The sequence below is a fragment of the Salvelinus fontinalis genome, chromosome 22, assembly GCF_029448725.1.
Source record: "Salvelinus fontinalis isolate EN_2023a chromosome 22, ASM2944872v1, whole genome shotgun sequence".
NCBI lineage: Eukaryota > Metazoa > Chordata > Actinopteri > Salmoniformes > Salmonidae > Salvelinus > Salvelinus fontinalis.
Genome location: NC_074686.1, coordinates 17,507,207 through 17,514,902, shown reverse-complemented (window position 1 = coordinate 17,514,902; position 7,696 = coordinate 17,507,207). Strand labels below are relative to the sequence as shown.

The 7,696-nt window shown below is 48.6% G+C and overlaps 1 pseudogene; it reads right to left on the bottom strand.

The window, feature by feature from the left end:
• Window positions 1-259: 259 nt before the first annotated feature.
• LOC129819486 (uncharacterized protein K02A2.6-like) lies at window positions 260-3,417 on the bottom strand (annotated as a pseudogene).
• Between the last annotated feature and the right edge of the window lie 4,279 nt (window positions 3,418-7,696).

The window sequence follows — 7,696 nt, the reverse complement described above, 5'->3', positions numbered from 1 at the left end:
TGTAACTTATAATTACATTCTCTTATGCACCTGGCTTAAACTACCTGAAGCTTTCTTAATCATAGTTATATATGCAGACATAGGAAATAGCTACGGATAGCGGGAAGCAAACCCCCGTCTTGAGTCAATACTGCCATCTATTGGTAAACATAAATATACCAGGTTACTGCATTCCCCCCCTTTAAAGCTAATAACCCAATTTAATTCCTTTCTGAACTATGTTATATTCTTATTTACATTTTTTAAAAAATGATCTCCTTTAGGATCTGAAAAAGTCTGGCGGACGTCTGTCTCTAATAGAGCGTCTCAGAGGTGGTGTAGCTGGTGCCACCAGATCTTCACCCCTTGATGGTGAAACAAAGTCCTTTTGTGGAAACTTCACAGGAGGAGGTCGTCCCGGACTGGTGGTCTCAGGATGTTGAGCATTGTTGGTCTCAGGTGGTTTGTCCAACTGCAACTCTGGGGAACGTTCCAATGTCCTGTCCTGCTCGTTTAAGAATTGATCCAGATCTCCGGATGGAACTGGAATTCGAGCTCGGATCTGATCCACGTGTCTCCTTAGTCTTTGTCCACTTCCGATGATCACAGTATAAGATACTGGTCCTGAGCAATCCTCAATGGTAGCTGGAATCCATTTAGGACCAAACCCATAGTTTCTTGTATAGACATCATCTCCAGGTGAGAAACTTCTGAGTTTGGCTCGGGTGTCATGATTCCATTTTTGATTCCATTGCTTTTGTTGTATTTTCATTTTCAGGTCTGGTCTGATGAGATCCAAGGTTGACCTTAACCTCCTTGACATCAACATTTCTGCAGGTGACCACCCAGTCGTAGCTTGAGGAGTAATCCTGTAGCTAAACAAGAATCTTGACACCTTTGTTTCAATGCTGGGCCCTTGCATCTTCCTCATCCCCTCCTTCAAGGTCTGAACCGCACGCTCTGCTAATCCGTTTGAAGATGGGTGAAAAGGGGCCGACGTTACATGCTGAATTCCATTTTGTTTCATGAAACTTGTGAATTCAGTGCTTGTAAAACAAGTAGCATTGTCACTAACCAACATTTGAGGCAATCCCATAACACTGAAGCTTTGTCTCAACTTCTCAATCGTAGCGTACGATGTTGACGTATTCATGGGGTAAACATCCATCCACTTTGAATGAGAATCAATCAGCACAAGGAACATTTTTCCTAGGAAAGGTCCAGCGTAGTCCACATGTAGTCGTGTCCATGGTTTTTCTGGCCATTCCCATGGATGTAATGGCGCGGTGGGGGGTGACTTCCTGTTACTCTGACAATCTTCACACCGGCTAACCTCATTTTCCACATCGTGGTCCATCTTTGGCCACCAGACATATGACCTCGCTAGGCCTTTCATTCTCGACATACCTGGATGCGACTGATGCAACAACTTCAGTAGCAACCCCCGCCCTTGTGGTGGGATAACTACTCTTGAACCCCACAGAACACATCCATCTCGAAAACTCAATGCCAAGCGGCGAGTGTAGTAAGGCATGATCTGAGGCTCTGTCACTGTAGGCCATCCTTTCAGGATAAATTCATGCACTTGTGATAACGTCACATCCTTTGAAGTCCATTGCCTGATTTGTGCTGTGTTCACCGGTGCATCATCCAACACATCGATCATCAAAACCTGGTCATTTTCTTCTTCCTGAATGATGATTTCTGGAACGGGCAGCCTACTCAGAGCATCAGCATTCCCATGGTATCTTCCTAGTCTGTAAATGATTCTGTACTCGTAGGCCCTGAGCCACACAGCCCAACGTTGAACTCTTGGAGAGACCATTTGTGGTACTGGCTTTTGTTCATGGAACAGAGAGATCAGAGGCTTATGATCCGTCACAATAGTGAATGTTCTCCCGTACAAGTATTTGTGGAATCTCTGTATTCCGAATATGACAGCCAGTCCTTCCTTGTCCAGCTGAGAGTACTTTTTCTCCGCTGGTGACAACATTCTTGACATGAACCCGATAGGTTTCTCTGCACCATTCTCCATCCGGTGGGATAGCACCGCCCCCACACCATACAATGAGGCATCACACGATAAGATGAGATCTCTGTCTGCTGAGTAGTGCACTAGCACTTCAGCTGATTGCAGTAACACCTTTGACTTTGCAAAAGCTTCTTCCTGTCTTTCTTACCATTTCCAGGCCACATCCTTCCTTAGCAGTTGATGTAGAGGAGCTAAGAGGGTAGAGAGGTTCGGGAGGAAGCTATTATAATAATTCAGTAAGCCTAGATAGGCTTTCAGCTCTGTAACGTTTGTCGGAGCTGAAGCTTCCACCACAGCCCTCACTTTAGCTTTGACAGTGTGTAACCCCTTGGCATCCACCTTGTGACCCAGGTACTGCACTTCATCAGCTAACAGTGTACACTTGCTCCTCTTCAGCCGGAGACCGGCGTCCTCCATCCTCCTCAAAACTTCCTCTAAGTTTCTGAGATGTTCCTCCTTCGTGACTCCCGTGACAAAAATGTCGTCGAGGTAAACTGCTACCTTGGGTATCCCCTGCAGAATTCCCTCCATAGTTCTTTGGAAGATAGCTGGTGCAGAAGACACCCCGAAAGGTAAGCGTTTATAGGTAAACATCCCTCTGTGGGTGTTTATGGTCAGGTACTTCTGTGAAGCTTTATCCATTAGCACTTGCTGATATGCATGACTCATGTCCAGTTTTGTAAACTGTTGCCCTCCGGTTAACGTTGAAAGCAAATCCTCCACTTTGGGTATTGGGTACTGCTCCAGAGAAGAAACTATATTTACAGTCAGCTTATAGTCACCGCATAATCTGATTGAACCATCTGGTTTTAGTATGGGAACAACTGGTGCTGCCCACTCAGAAAACTTGACAGGTACAATTATATCCTCTGCTAAGAGTCTGTCAATTTCCACATCCACTTTAGGCTTCATGGCATATGGAACTGATCTTGGCCTATAGAATCTGGGAGTAGCATCAGCAGCAACATGAATGGTAGCTTGGACCCCTTTTAATGTCCCTAGCTCTTCTTTGAAAACACACTCATGCTTTGAAAGCACCTGCTGTAGTGTCAATGTCTCTGTGGTGACATGTTTGATTTCATCCCAGTTCAATTTTATTTCCTCCAACCACCCTCTTCCTAGTAAGCTGGGGCCAGTACCTTCCACTACTAAGAGGCAGACTTTTCTTTTGTCCATGATATTCCACTTGAACATCAGCAACTCCAATCACAGTGATCTTCTCCCCTGTATACGTTTTGAGTTTAATTAATGGGGGTGTCTCTCAGTTTAGGCACTTCAACGGTTTTCCACTTCCTATAGAATTGGGACCTGTTCATCAGTGTGACACTACATCCTGTGTCTAGTTCAAACAGTACCTTCAATCCATTTATTCCCATTTCCACAATGAAAGGCTTTACCTTCTTCATATTCGCCCCCTGTACACTGTACATTGAGAATGCTTGCTCTGCGTCTGTGCACTCACTTTCACTTGCTATCACTTGATTAGAGAGGTAGCTAGAGCTTCTGGAGGTATTCGGTTTTCTGTCCCGTCCTCTTTTCTGCAGCCCTTGGCTTTTTTTATTGCGGCACGCCCTCGCAATGTGGCCTATTATCCCACATGCATAACACTTTTCGTGTTCGAATTTACAGTCAAACGCTGCGTGTTTGCCTTTGCAACGATAACAGTCTCTATTGGCTGCTGTACCATGGCTTTCTGTTCTTTGAAATTCTACGCGCTCAGCGCTGCTCTCTTTTATTGTATGGCACGCAGTTGCGCCCCTTGCCTGCAAATCCAGTGCATTTCTATTTGCGGACTCCATGGCCTGGGCCAGTTTGAGTGCATTCTCAAACGTGAGATTAGGCTCTGATAACAATCGTATTTGTGTCCTGTCATCATTAATCCCACACACCAGCCGATCGCGTAGCATTTGCGATAATGTATGCTAGTTTTCTCAACTCAGCCACATATTCCCCCACTGTTTTCTCATTGTAACGGCATTCCTCCTCCTCTTCATATTCATACGAAGAGGAGGAGTAGTGATTCGACCAAAGTGCAGCGGGTTGTGAATACATAATGATTTAGCTCCGGACAGAGAGGTAGCTTAGGACAGAGGGACAACTCTGTACTAATGGCAGCTCCGGACTGAGTGGCAGCTCCGGACTGGGTGGCAGCTCCGGACTGGGTGGCAGCTCCGGACTGGGTGGCAGCTCCGGACTGAGTGGCAGCTCCGGACTGGAGGGCAGCTCATGACTGGAGGGCAGCTCATGACTGGAGGGCAGCTCATGACTGGAGGGCAGCTCATGACTGGAGGGCAGCTCATGACTGAAGGGCAGCTCATGACTGAAGGGCAGCTCATGACTGAAGGGCAGCTCATGACTGTAGGGCAGCTCTGGCAGCTCCTGACTGGCTGGCGGCTCTGGCAGCTCCTGACTGGCTGGCGGCTCTCGCAGCTCCTGACTGGCTGGCGGCTCTGGCAGCTCCTGACTGGCTGGCGGCTCTGGCAGCTCCTGACTGGCTGGCGGCTCTAATGGCTCGGGACAGACGGGCTGCTCTAATGGCTCGTGGCAGACGGATGGCTCAGAAGGCGCTGGGCAGACGGATGGCTCAGAAGGCGCTGGGCAGACGGATGGCTCAGAAGGCGCTGGGCAGACGGATGGCTCAGAAGGCGCTGGGCAGACGGATGGCTCAGAAGGCGCTGGGCAGACGGATGGCTCAGAAGGCGCTGGGCAGACGGATGGCTCAGAAGGCGCTGGGCAGACAGATGGCTCAGACGGCGCTGGGCAGACAGATGGCTCAGACGGCGCTGGGCAGACAGATGGCTCAGACGGCGCTGGGCAGACAGATGGCTCAGATGGCACTGGGCAGACAGATGGCTCAGACGGAGCTGGGCAGACAGGCAGTGCAGAAGGCGTTGGGCAGACGGCCGACTCTGACCCGCTGAGGCACACAGTAGGCCTGGTGCGTGGTGCCGGAACTGGTGGTACCGGACTGGAGACACGCACCTCAAGGCTAATGCGGGGAGCAGGAACAGGGCACACTGGACTCTCGATGCGCACTATAGGACTGGTGCGTGGTACCGGAACTGGAGGTACCGGGCTGAGGGCACGCACTTCAGGGCGAGTGCGGGGAGAAGGAACAGTGCGTACAGGGCTCTGGAGACGCACAGGTGGCTTAGTGCGTGGTGCCGGAACTGGAGGCACTGGGCTGGAGACACGCACCATAGGGAGAGTGCGTGGAGGAGGAACAGGGCTCTGGAGACGCACTGGAAGCCTGGTGCGTGGTGTAGGCACTGGTGGTACTGAGCTGGGGCGGGAAGGTGGCGCCGTATATACCGGACCGTGCAAGCGTACTGGCTCCTTTGAGCACTGAGCCTGCCCAACCTTACCTGGTTGCATGCTCCCCGTAGCCCGTCCAGTGCGGGGAGGTGGAATAACCCGCACTGGGCTGTGTTGGCGAACCGGGGACACCATGCGTAAGGCTGGTGCCATGTACACCGGCCCGAGGAGACGTACTGGAGGCCAGATATGTTGAGCCGGCTTCATGGCACTTGGCTCAATGCTCACTCTAGCCCGGCTAGTACGGGGAGGTGGAATAACCCGCACCGGGCTATGAACACGTACAGGAGACAACATGCGCTCTACTGCGTAACACGGTGTCTGCCCGTACTCTCGCTCTCCACGGTAAGCCCGGAAAGTTGGCGCAGGTCTCCTACCTGACTTCGCCACACTACCCTTTAGCCCCCCCCCCCCCCCAAGAACTTTTTGGGTTGTACTTGCGGGCTTCCAGCCTTGCTTCCGTGCTGCCTCCTCATATCGTCGCCTCTCCGCTTTAGATGCCTCCAGCTCCGCCTTGGGACGGCGACACTCCTCTGGCTCTGCCCAGGGTCCCTCTCCGTCCAGAATCTCTTCCCATGTCCAATCCTCCTTGACCCACTGCTGCTGTCGTTGCTGTCCGTTAACCCGCTGCTTGATCTGGGTTTGGTGGGTGATTCTGTAACGGCATTCCTCCTCCTCTTCATACGAAGAGGAGGAGTAGTGATTCGACCAAAGTGCAGCGGGTTGTGAATACATAATGATTTATTACAGCAAACGACGAAACACGAAAACAAACACTTGGAAGTATTACAAAATAACAAAAACGAATGTAGACTGACCTAAACCATGAAAACTTACATATAACACGAAGCACGTAGGAACAGGTACAGACTATAACAAACGAACGAACAAACGCTACAGTCCCGTGTGGTGCGCAGACACAGACACGGACGACGATCACCCACAAACAAACAGTGAGAACAACCTACCTTAATATGACTCTCAATCAGAGGAAACGTCAAACACCTGCCTCTAATTGAGAGCCATACCAGGCAACCCCAAAACCAACATAGAAACAGAAAACATAGACTGCCCACCCAAAACTCACGCCCTGACCAATAAACACATACCAAACAACAGAAAACAGGTCAGGAACATGACACTCATGCGTGAATCAAACTTGAATCTTTGTACTATCTCACTGGGTTTGGGGTTGAAGTGATATTTTAATAGCTCGACTAAATCTATGAATTACTTTTCTCCTGGTTTATCTGGGCTCAACAGGTTTCTCATTAAGCTGTACGTCTGTGCACCGACAACACTTATGAGTATGGATTTCTGTTTAGTGGCATCAGTTATTTAATTAGCAGCAAAGAAATGTTCCATTATTTCACAGTACTCCTCCCATTCCTGATTTTTAGAATCAAATGGTGGTAGCGAGCCTATTGTTGCCAAAGCCATCTTTTCCGATTCTTTCTCCCCTCACACAGTCCATAATTTGTCCTACCCATATCCAGGGAATCAATCCTTCAGAATCTTCCACCATTCACTTGAGTCTCACCTCCCGCGTCACACGCCAAACACTCCGTTAACTTCGTGGCAAAAAAAATCCAACGCAGTTCTCCATAGTTATCCTCATCGCCAAATATGTAGGCTTCTTAGAATTACGACTCATGAGACTTACGTACGGTTTAGTATTTAATTGTAACTTATAATTACATTCTCTTATGCACCTGGCTTAAACTACCTGAAGCTTTCTTAATCATAGTTATATAGGCAGACATAGGAAATAGCTGGAAGCAAACCCCCGTCTTGAGTCAATACTGCCATCTATTGGTCAACATAAATATACCAGGTTACTACAGTCACCCAGTTGAAGATTTCTACTCTACGAAGCCCAAACTGAGGGAGGATCCGTTAGTCTACTGGATCAAGTTCAAAAAAGCAGCGGAATTAGCTGATGAGGGTTTACGCAGACAGGGTGGGAAGATGGAAAACTAATGTCAGCAAGTGGCCCACATGTTTGTGAAACATTGCCCTGATCCTGAGCTCTCCTGCAGGTTCAGCTGCAAAGCACTTCATGAGTGGTGCTCCAGAGACGTTCAGGTGAGGATAGACGAGTACCAGAGGGAGCAGAGAGCCTTAATGAAACAAAGCAGCGTTAACTTCTTCTCAATAAGGGGTGCTATTTGCACTTTGTAATAATTTCGTTTCCAAATTAAACTGCCTCGTACTCAATTCTTGCTCGTACAATATGCATATTATTATTACTATTGGATAGAAAACACTCTCTAGTTTCTAAAACCGTTTGAATTATATCTGTGAGTGAAACAGAACTCGAGTTAGAGCATTTTTCCTATGAGGATGTGAGAATGCATAAATCTTCTTGCT